This window comes from Triturus cristatus, chromosome 9 (assembly GCF_964204655.1).
Source record: "Triturus cristatus chromosome 9, aTriCri1.1, whole genome shotgun sequence".
In the NCBI taxonomy this organism is placed as follows: Eukaryota; Metazoa; Chordata; class Amphibia; order Caudata; family Salamandridae; genus Triturus; species Triturus cristatus.
This window is the reverse complement of record NC_140592.1, coordinates 717629445-717641823: the sequence shown is the minus strand read 5'-3', so window position 1 is coordinate 717641823 and position 12379 is coordinate 717629445. Positions and strand designations below refer to the sequence as shown.

Genomic DNA, 12379 nt, shown 5'->3' with positions numbered 1-12379 from the left:
GTACAGGGCATACAGCCCCCTATGAGTGGGGAGGGTAGTGGTACAGGGCATACAGCCCCCTATGAGCTGTGGGGAGTGGTACAGTGCATTCAGCCCCCTATGAGTGGGGAGGGTAGTGGTGCAGAGCATACATTCCCATATGAGTGGGGAGGGTAGTGGTACAGAGCATACATCCCCCTATGAGTGGGGAGGGTAGTGGTGCAGGGCATGCATCCCCCTATGAATTGTAAGGAGTGGTACAGGGCATACAGCCCCCTATGAGTGGGGAGGGTAGTGGTACAGGGCATACAGCCCCCTATGAGTTGTGGGGAGTGGTACAGGGCATACAGCCCTCTATGAGTGGGGAGGGTAGTGGTACAGGGCATACATCCCCCTATGAGTGGGGAGGGTAGTGGTACAGGACATACAGCCCCCTATGATTGGGGAGGGGAGTGGTGATGGGCACCCCCCTAGGTGTGGTGACTGCTGGTAGTGGGGACCATGCTACCCCTGTGGTTTTGCTGTTGCTGGTGTAAGGGATTTGACCCCCCTATGTGTGTGTAGCATTTCGCTTGTTCATGACGTTTATTTGTGGGGGTGTCTGACTGACCGTCTGCGTTGTGCGTGTCTGTTCCTGATCTGGTCATAAATTTACAGTACTGGGATGACCTGCGTGATGGGATTCATCGTTGGTTCGTCTCGTACTTGCTGCTCTTTGCTCCGTCTCGTACACGTTGTGAATTGGTCCGTCTCGTAGCCGTGGATCGTGTTGTGGCGCGAATCGGACCTGATATGCAGCTCTCCCGGATGCTCTGACGTGCTGCTAGTGGCGACCCGACCGGCGCGTATGATTTGCACATCGTACTTGTCCGGCCGGAAACTGCTTTGGGAACTGCTTCTGGGTGACTCGAATCGGCGTTCGGAGGTACGGCTCGTACGGGAAAGGTTGCTGGAATCGCAGCCTATGTGTCAGACGAAATTGTGTTAGTTATGCGCATCGTACTTCATTGCCCAGACGGACCGGCTCCTGGGACGTGTTGGTCGCAAGGTAAGGCTACGAACAGCTCTCGGAGGGCTGTCCGACCCAGATCGGAATCGGCCACTTAGTTGTTAAAGAGGCAATTTTATGTATGCATTTCTCCATACAAAGGTTCAATGTTGTTGGAATTAAAGGTGTAAAATAAAGATCTAAATACTTTATATGATGAGGGTTCCACGGAAAATTTGAAGACTTGAAATGGTCTTTGAAGGTAAATTTCGTTAAAGGAAGTATTTCACATTTATCTTTATTAAGCTTATAACCGGAAACAGAGGCGAAGAGATCTACTTCTTGTAGAAAGGCAGGTACAGAGGATTGTGGGTTAGAGAGAAATAATAAAATATCATCAGCATAAGCTACTAATTTAACTTGTATTTCATGATGTTCAAAGCCTTTTATGTCATCGTATTGACGGATTCTGGACAAAGAGGCTTCTAAAGCCAAGTTAAAGAGAAACGGGGACAAAGGCCAGCCTTGTCGGATGCCTCTTCTCAAATCAAAATAAGGGGAAGAAACCCCATTGACAAAAACGGCTGCACGTGGATTAGAATATAAAGTGGAAATCAAGGAAATAATTTTTGGACCAAAACCAAACCATTTGAACGCATGAAAAAGGTAGCACCAATTAACTCGATCAAACGCTTTTTCCGTATCTAGGGCCAGTGCTGCTAATGAATGTGGTAGGTGGGTAACTTTCGAAAAAATATCAAAAAATAAACGGGTATTATCAGAAATAAGGCGACCTTTGACGAAACCAGATTGTTCTGCACCCAATAATTGAGGGAGGAAAGATTCAAGGCGAATAGCTAAAGCTTTAAAAAAAAAATTATAATCAATGTTTGCAAGTGAAATGGGTCTGTAATTCTTACAATATTTTAAGTCCTTCCCTTCCTTAGGTATTAAACAACTTAAGGGATCCAAAATAGAACTAGAAGATTCTCCAGACTACGCGAAGTGGTGTAAAAGAGTTGTTAATTTGTGAAGAAGAATTGGAGCAAAATGTACGAAAATTTCAACTGTGAAGCCATCTGGTCCCGGGGCTTTATCTTTTTTAAGTGTTTGTAGAGCGTGACGCAGTTCCTGTTGTGAAATTAGATTCTAAAGAGGTAAAATCAAGCTGGGTGTTGGTGGATCTGCGAATGCCTGAGAAAAATTGTGAGAGATCGGACTCTGAGGGTGTGAATTCAGGTGTGTATAATGATTTATAAAAAATAAGAAATTCATTTAATATCTCTGAATGTTTAGTGTGTAAAGTGTTATCGTCATCGAAAATAGAGTCAATTTCAAACTTATTATGTCTAACTTTCAGATAGTTTGCTAAGAGCTTGCCAGCCTTATTTTGACCTCCATAGAATTTTGCGCTGGATTTCAACAGGGAGATTGAGGCATTATCAGTTGATTCCTTATTTAATTGAAATTTTGCTTTGATGAGTTGTGAGAGACAAGACTTGGATTTCGAGGAGTAATAGGAGTGTTCCAAGCTCTTAATCTCAGACAGCAAATCTTTAGTTAGTTTACGGGCGTGTTTACGTTTTCTGGAAACAAAACCAATGATGAAATCTCTGGCAGCGGCTTTAAATGCATCCCAGATTACGGAGAAGGGAAGAGAATCAGTTTGATTAAATAAAAAATATTCGTTAAAAAAGGAGATAAAGGAAGAGTTAAATTTCGGATCTAGGAGAAGTGAGTTATTAAAACGCCATCTTCTGGGTAAATTAGACCTTGGTATTATATCCCATTGAATGGAAATGGGAGCATGGTCTGAGATTAATATGGAGCCAATATCTGCACTTCTTAATGATTGAGAGATATTATCTGAGACAAAGAAGTAATCTAGGCGAGATTGGGTTTGATGAGCTGAAGAATAAAATGTCTATTCCCTAGTAGAGGGGTTGCAAATTCTCCATGCATCTACGAGTTTATATTGTTGAATAATCTGAGTAAATAACTTATTAGTTTTGTGAGGTTTAAAAGAGACCATTGAACTGCGGTCTATAAAAGGATCTAGCACTTGATTGCAGTCACTGGCCAAAATGAAGTTTTCATCTATGCAAGATGAAATTTGTTGGGATAATGATAACCTGGACGTGGGATCTCCATTAGTGGGGGGATAAACATTAAACAAAGAAATCGGAACACCACCAATTTGTAATTTAGTATATAACCATCTTCCTTCGTCATCAGCTAGCTGAGAAAGAAGACTGACATTAATCGATTTGTGACAAGGAGTTATCACACCATTGAGTTTGCCATCACCTGGTGAGAAAAAAACATTCCCAACCCATCCCCACTGCAAATTAAAGATTCTGTGGCAGTTAAATGAGATTCCTGTAAAAAAGCAATATCAGCTCCTAATTTAGACAAATGAGTTAAAACACGTTGTCTTTTGATAGGAGAGTTCAAACCTCTGACATGCCATGATATAATTTTCAAAGACATAAAGAAGAAAACAGCAAAGTAATACAAATATGAAAGTCAAAGTAGTTAATCAGAAAATAGAAAATGGAATATGCAACAACCCAACTATGAGAGCATAAATTGAAACAATATAGGAAATTTAACAACACTGAAAACGCATGTGAGTGTGAGGTAGTAAACCAAGAGGAGAAAGAAAGAAAGGGCAGAGAAAGAGAAATGAGATGGAACAGAAAAGAAAGAGATGAAGGAGGAAAAACAGAAAGAAAAAACAATGAAGAAAGAACAACATACCTATATTCAAAAACATCATGGGAAGGTGGGGGAAGGTGAGACCACATGGAAGGACGGCACGCCTGGGCTCGACGGGACGTAGAGAGGGAACGGACCAAATTGTTCGTTTCGCAAAGGCCAAGAATAGATGTCTGGAAAGAACAAGGGCAACCCTGGGGAGAGGCAGTAAGTACATTTGAAAAAGATGAAAATTACAAAGGATAAACAACAATGAGATAATAAGTCATACAATAGAGCTTTGTAATGTTAAAATTCAAGTAAGTAAATTACAAAACACGAATCAAAAAGAGAACATCAAACGTGATGAGATGACGCAGCCCCAGAGAATTCCATGGAGTCTGTCTTGCAGGAGTTGATAAAGATGTGTAGTTTGATAGGTTAATCGTATGTCGTAGTCTTATTTTTGTAAGTAACTTTAAGTAGGCTTGGATGTAAAAGACCATATCGAGCCCCCATGTCTCAGAGATCAGGTCTCATGTTGAGAAATTCTTTACGTTTGGTTGCTGTGGTTTTGGCGTAATCTTGAGCAGAAAATAATGGGGAGCCTGACCATGAGACACGTTGCATTGTCTTAACTGCTGAAAGTACCATAAGTTAATTCATTATATTCGAGAAAGTACATAATGACCCCTCTAGGTCTTCGAGAAGAGGCTGTATCTGCACGTTGATGTCTGAGTCTATGGGCACGTCGAATGTTGAGAGACGTCTCCTCTGGTAGATGTAATAGTTTTGGAAGGAAAGATTTGAAAAAAGAAAGCGGGTCCGAGCCCTCTGAGCCCTCCGGCAGACCATAAATACGTAGATTATTTCTTCTATTTCTATTTTCAAGATCCTCTACCTGGCGTTGGTGGGAGGAGACTTGAAATTGGAGAATAGTAACTTTTTCATCTATGTGTGATAGGAGGAAACGTTATGTTCGACAGAAGATAGGCGATCGTTCATCAAAGACCAATTTTCTGGTAAAAATTGCAACTTGGTATTGGTTTCCTCCATGAAGGGACAAAGTGCACATATCTCCTCTAGTAGCATGTCCAAAGAGACAGGTGAGGAAGACTTTGGAGGAGAAGGAGGGTCTTCTTTTAGACGTTTAGTTGTGTGAATTTTTAATGAAGGTCTGCGATACACGAGGTGTAAGAGGTCCCAATTTGTTCAGTCTGCCCATAAGAAACCACAAATATAGAAATTTTGTCGTACAGATACAAATAATTATTGTCAAGCTTAGAGCAAAACAGCGACCCAAAAAGTGACAAGAAAAAATTATGACAAGGATGAGATAAGAAGTCCAGGTATCAGTTGTAATGCAGTGGATGAAATTCACCTAGGCGATGATCTTAAATAATGTCACCAAGCACTTAATTGGGAAGCATTAGATGCACTCAAAATGGTGGTCGCAGAATTCAAAACTTGAAAAAAAATTACAACAAAAAGAAAGGCAAAATGTAACTCAGAAGAGGAGCTTTGAAGTTACCACTCACAATTTAGAGAAAAGAGCACATTTTGACAAAAATGGTGGCTACAAGAGGCTCCAGGAAAATATTGTGAGGAGAAGTAAATCAGCACACAAAATGGCTGCCTCAGTGTGAGAAAAAGAAGGTAAGGTATTTGGTGTACAAAATGAAAAAAGAAGGTGTTTCCGACCCAAGGGGTAGCATTACCTTCCTCCTGTGATTAAACGAGGTGAAAACTTTGCACCCAAGATGGCAGTCGCAGCATCTGCATGAAAGGAGAAAGATGCGTCTGGAGGCAAAACAGCAAGGACGTTGTCGGGAGAGCTCTGAAATTGAGCCCCGGATATCAGGACATCTTCCTGCTCAAAGCTGCCCGTGTTACAAGGAGGTTGGAGGCTTTAAAAAGCGGCCGTTCTGCTCCGTCCTGAGGAGCTCTACATCGGCGCTGCCGTCCACACTTCTGGAACCCATTCCCACAACTTCCCCTACTGACCAGGACTCTTTCTTTAACTCTACACTATGGCATAACAAATCTATTCTGATTTGCGGTAAACCTTTTTATTGGAAATCCTGGAGACATAAGAGCTTAATATGGACACATCAGCTTTTTTCTCAAAATGAAGTCTTGTCTTTTGCTGAAGCTAGTCAACTTTTTGACCTACCCCCATCTTTCCACTCCAAGTATACTCTGATTAAACAAGCTCTTTTAAACGCATATACTAAAATTGTATCTCACCCTGTACCTTTCCCGGTTAACAGCTTACACACGTTCTTAATTTCTAACCCCAAAGCTTCCACCATTTACACTCATATCCCCTCTTCACGTTCAAATAGAGAAAAGACTAAAATTGAACTATCATGGGAGGAAGATCTCGAAGTGAATTGGACACTTTCCTTATGGAGTAAAATATGGACCAAGATCAGGAAAACATATAGAGCTGCTAACACAACACAAACATTATTTTCTATCTATATTAGGCTTTTACTACATCCGGTCACATTACACAAGAGACATAAGATTATACCTGATACTTGCTGGTCTTGATCCTCTCCATTTGCTGATTTAAAACATGTGCTTTTTGTGTGTCCACATGTTTATTCATTCTGGAAAATGGTTTGGGCTCAAATCCACCTAATTTTTAACTCTAATTTATTTTTTTCTATTACACATCTATTTTTGAGTAGTTTATCACCCATTTGGGATAATTTTATTTCCAATGTAAAGATTGTTGATTTATTATTGGCAGTTGCTTTCCAGCAGATTACTAAAAATTGAAAAGACTTTACAAACTTAGCATTTCAGGCTTGGTGATATGCAGTATGTTACAATCACAGATTGGATACAGCACTTCTTCACCCCACCCACTTAGCCACAAAGCATTTGAATTTATTGTTACCTGTTACAAAATTCATTGACTCTAGTGCCAAACGCTCTTTCTCCCGAACTCCACTTCAACAAGAAGTTACTCAACCTCCATGATATTGCGTATTTTCTTAGTATCATTATCTCATATTGTATTATCGTTTTATGTTACTATTGTATTATTTTATATAATTCTGATGAGATGCATTATTTTTATTGATCATATCGTCATTTTAATGCTTTTATCAATTCACTTCAGTCATGTTTGTATGATGTTATATATTATATTATGAGACTTCCTTTTAATCTTTCTTTTTCTTTCTCGTTTCTCTTCTTTTTCTCTCTATCTAATGTTCATCATACTATTGTATTCAAAATACTTGTTCTTTAATAAAAACACGTACCAATAATATGGTAAACGCATGTGCAAATATTTATAAACGTGGTGGGATTCACTTATAAGGGGAGCAAGAAGTCATTTCCTGAACTTGGTACCTTCAACGAAGAAAGCTGAACTAATTAACAGAAGAAACTGAAGGATCTTAACAATAAAATAGATGCTAAACTATGCACACGTTTCATATAATGCCACAAGGAGGCACACAAACCTAAGCATGAATCTAATTTTTGAAGCATGAGAGATACCCGGTAGAGATTGGAATACCAAATTAGTCAAGTTAGGGATACAGTTAGGGCTTGTGCTCTAACTGCTCTGCCTCCTTTATATCTATTCCAACAGATCAGAGAGCCACAAGAGAAGAAGAAAGTGAGCAAGGACACTAAGGAGGCAATGGGGCTGGAGGTGCAGCTGTTAATGCACACGGAAACAGAGAAACCCCTACAGAACCACCAATGGCTGGAACACAAGAAGGTAATAATCAAGAGAGTACTATGATGCAATTGGGTGGCTGTAAAGTGACTAGCTCAGAGGGTGATTCCATTACTGTGTATAATTCTAGGGTGCAGAAAAAGTATAGAGTGTGCTGTTCCTAAGTGAGGGGTTAGGTCTAGTAGAGGGCGGGGAGTGCTACTTTTAGGAGCGAGGTACCTCACACACCCCTAGAGGTGTCATGCTTTATCATCGGGCAGCTCCTCATTGGGCCTGTGCTGCAATGCCCAACGGGACCCTCAAGGGGGCTCTTTTCATTTTTTACCTGATGTATGTTGGCATGAATGAGTGGTGAGGAATGGGTAGAATGGGTGAGTGAAATGTGTGTTAAAATTGGCTAAAGGGAACTAGACATGAAACTAAGTTACATAGACACGGGCAACATCTCTTTGGTTGTATACCCGTTTCTGTAGTTGGTGGCAGCCCCTGTTGGACCGGAAAGAGGGAGCAATGGGCGCCATCTTGTTGCTGTGTGTCAATGCCCATGTCTATGTAAAGTAACCAAGATTTATTGTTGACGTCTCGTCTTTTGCATATCATTCAAAGAGCATGGTTCACACTTTTCTCATCCCACCATCCCTGTGAAGAGTAGAATTAGGTATTCTTGGTCCTGACAAAATGCCATGATCCATTATGGGCTGTAATAGGCATGAAACATGTTACCCTTGCTATGTACTCCTTTTGTAGCTAAATAGATCATTAAATCTATTTTATACTTGCATCACGTTTTTAACCTCAACAAAGGGACCAGTGTATTAAAAAGTTTATTTCTTGTTTGGATCCCTTTAGCCAATTTTAACACACAGTTCACTCACCAATTCTTCTCACTTCTCACCACTCATTTATGCCAACATATATTGGCAAATAAGAAAAGACTTCAGGTAAAGAGCCCCATTGTGCATTGCAGCGCCGGCCCAACGAGGAGCTGCCCGATGATGAAGCATGACACCTCTTGTGGTGTGTGAGGGCCCTTGCTCCTGAAAGGAGCACTCCCCACCCTCTACTAGACCTAGCCCCTCACTCAGGCACAGCACACTCTATACTTTTTCATCACTGGTGGGGCCCATGTGCTGGACCTTTCAAAAAGCCCCAGTCCCTCCTTCTTTGTTTTGATAATTCTAAAGTGCATACAGGTTCCATTCTGCAATGTAGAAACCAACAAGAACAAAGTCATACTATTACCCTAGAAAGCTTGAGAAAGACTGCAGAAAGGCTTCCTAGAAGGTGTCATCCTTCTCCTCATGAAAGTATTGCTGCCAATGATGACATTCTTATTCTTTTCTAAATGACCAACCTGCATGGGGTATAGAAGTATGGTCCATGTTCAATCGACCCCCTCTGATTTCATGAGTATCAAGAAACAATTTTCCCCCACAACCCAGTTCCAAGAAGGACTGCAAAGTGTGCTTGAGGTGTACAGACTGAATTGGGCGGATGTGAATCAGTTATTGAAATTGGTATTGCAAAGTGAGGTGAAAGACGGTTGAGAAAGCACAATGTCAAAAGGTGTTCCTTTGAAATGATGAAAAAGTGAGTGCAGCAAAATATGCAATGTTGAATGCAATTGTGGATGTGTTCACAGTGAATACTGGTTGAGCTAAGATCTTAAATTGCAAGCCAAATAAGGGTGAGGAGTAGCTGATAATGTAGATAGACTTAAAGATGTGTTTTAAAGGTATTCAGGCATAGGTTTTTCGATGGAGATGGGTCAGGAAGATGTAGGTGCTGCTTTTGGGCAGGGATTATTACAGAATATTAGGAGTCAGTTAATAACAAACCGCATTAGGTGGCAGACTAAGAGGGTGACTGAACTGCTGACAATTGCAAATCATTGTGTGGACTCACTGGAAAAAAGTAAGAAAATACTGAATTGAAATTAATGTCCATTAAACTGCAAAATATGCAGAGGACAGTTAAGGGAATGGCAGGTTGAGCCCCTCGAGGCTGGGGTGGAAGGGGAGGACCTTGAGGAGAAAGAGTTTGGAGAGGAAATGGTAGAGGAAATGGAAGGGGTCTAACGGATGTCCTGGAAAGATGCGGTTATTGTTTCATATGTGGTCATTTGGAGCCCTGGAAATGAGACTGTCTTAATGTACCAGGCCTTCGTAATCAGTCTTGCTTCCCTCCAGTTGCCCAAAGCCCATGCCCTGAATTTTAGGACAGCCAGAGAGGTTCTCATTCATTATAAATACCCTAATCCCAGTAGATCAGTATGTCTCTTATGTAAATTGTGTCATTGCTGGTAAACATAGTGCTAATCACTCTGATGGAGCAAGGATTCAAGAAAACGAAACTTGCTCCAAGAAATTCCTCATTAACAGTACTAATTGTTAGAAATAGTAAAGAAAACTAAATTAATACACACACACAGCATTTACATAGAGGAAAAGAGCTTTATACATGCTTATTTAATTAAAATAATATGCAACGCAACTAAAACCCACTTTAAACTGGAAAACGCTTTTGCGCATGTGCGAATTAGAATTACGTAGATAGTAACGTAACTAACCCGTTTTGAGAGCGAAAAACTCTCGCGCATGCGCAAGAATTACTAACATTAGGTCTTGAGGCACCACATGCCCGGCATATGCTTGCCTGAAATTAAAGAGAGCTATCGCTGCTAATGCTTTGCTTAACGAAAGAGATAATAACAGGGGATAGAGTAGAAGAGGGCGATGATCAGTGAAAATAATTTATTTTGGAAATTAACATCTGTTTACGATTCTTTTATTAACAGAGTACGTTTGGGCCTTCTGTTACACGCAAAGAGAAAAGATGGCGGCTAAATGGAGGCAAGCTACGTATGCGTATTGAAGCCATGAATGTGACCCGCTGACCGTGTCGCCGACAAACTGCCAATAGCCAAGGACAAGAGATGTGCAAAAGTTGTTCTCAACTGTGGAACTGCATTAAAAATGTTATTTGATTTGCAACATTAGATATATGGGAAAGAAAATAAGACAGAATAATGAATGAGCTAAAGGGGAAGGGTTGGTTAGACAAAAGAGTATTGATGAAATTAAATATGTCAGGATGAGATGAATGACAACTCCCCTGTCCCTGCCCAATCAGAGTTCGTATTTCATCAAGATTTGTAACTTTTGAGGGTGGGACATGCAGAAATAAAGGCTATAGCTAGTGTGACTTAAAGGGTGTTGTTAGGTCGACATTACTGCAAGAGAGAGAGAGAGGCGACAGCTGCTGCTGATGAGGAAGGAAGAGAGCAGACTGGGAAGATTCATACCCGAATGACAACCTGATTAGATTGAAGATTACGGAAGAATATCGAGGAGGGAGAGAGTGTAAGTGAGGGATACGCTCCGGTGCGTCAGGTCTGTAGAGAAGTTTAGTAAGTATTACCCTGCCCTGATCCTGTCCTATAGTCTTTGGAGCATATTATCAAGGACATTGGAATTTTGTTCATTAGGTACCACAACCACTGTCAAAGGCTATGTCAAAAAACACCCCAATGTTTCCAAATTCATCAGCATTTGGGGTGAATTGAGAATGGTGAGTTTGTGGCAAACAGGCGTCGACGCGTTTCGAAGGTATAATGGTTGAACCTTCTTTTTCAAGACAACATAGAATAATGCTCTCGGTGCATGAAATATCTATAACGTAAACATATAATAAATCAATAATTGCTGCAAATACATCATAACATCAATATCGACACTGCAATCTTGAAAACATTTTTTTTATAACCAACATTACTAACAATAAAAACAACATGACACTTATGCCTAATAGTCCTATCAGGACAAAGACAAAAGAAAAGCATGACAACTGTACAGTTTGTGTTACCAGCCAACTAGCCTACTTTGTACACACAGTGCACCTACTGCACGCATACCAAGTATTCTACTCCTTAGTTCCACACCAATACATTCTTGCATACATCTTTGTATGTGCACCATCTGCCCCTGTCTTCTAATGCAGCGCTTATCTATAACTCCTGATTCTTTATGAGTTAGGCACTGATGGATCACTGCTACATGGATCCAATAGCTTGTGTCTGCAAACAAAAATGTGTTTCACCTATTGCAAAACCACATAAAGGAGACACAACAATGGTGTCATTTTTAATTCGATGGACTACCTATCCTTGTCATTAAGATTATCAATTATTAAAATAGACATGATTGTATTAATTCATATATCTTTTATAAAGTAAGCACTTCTTTATATCTTGGGGCTATATTTCTTCATGCCTAAGGCATAAGTGTCATGTTGTTTTTATTGTTAGTAATGTTGGTTATAAAAAAAACGTTTTCAAGATTGCAGTGTCGATATTGATGTAATGATGTGTTTGCAGCAATTATTGATTTATTATATGTTTACATTGTAGATATTTCATGCACCGAGAGCATTATTCTATGTTGTCTTAAAAAAGAAGGTTCAACCATTATACCTTTGAAACGCGTTGACGCCTGTTTGCCACAAACTCAAAGTTCTCAATTCACCCCAAATGCTGATGAATTTGGAAACATTGGGGTGTTTTTTGACATAGCCTTTGACAGTGGTTGTGGTACCTAATGACAAAAATTCCAATGTCTTTGTTATCTCTCGTGTTGTATCTGTAACATTAATTTTGTTTTATTATTGTTTTTATGTTTTACATCTGTGGTCTAGATTGAATGTTTTTAATTGTGTTTTATAATTTTAATAAAGTCAGCATATCAATGCATCAACTGTAAGTCTCTGTGCCACCACGTATACTATTGGTGTTTACAGTGTTATCCCAGAATGAATGTGGAATAGTGGATTTATGAGTGGCTGTGGTGTCTGTGCAGAAATTTTGTGGAAGTTGGAATTACTATTAGTACTCCCAGAGGACATTTTACTTAGAATTTCTGTTTGTATCCTAGTCCTTTGGGTTTCAAAGAGTCCCTCTCGCTTTTAAGAAGCATATTATCAAGAACAGCGTTAAAATTATCGCCGCTTTAGCGGCA

The 12379-nt window shown here is 40.1% G+C and overlaps 1 long non-coding RNA gene across 1 annotated transcript in view; it reads left to right on the top strand.

Moving 5' to 3' along the window:
- LOC146798593 (uncharacterized) overlaps nucleotides 1–10407 on the top strand; it is a 43234-nt gene extending 32827 nt beyond the window's left edge. Inside the window, exons 2-3 of the long non-coding RNA XR_014969189.1 lie at nucleotides 7278–7409; nucleotides 10165–10407. This is a non-coding gene — a long non-coding RNA (uncharacterized LOC146798593). The remainder of the gene's footprint in view (nucleotides 1–7277; nucleotides 7410–10164) is intronic.
- Nucleotides 10408–12379: the final 1972 nt, after the last annotated feature.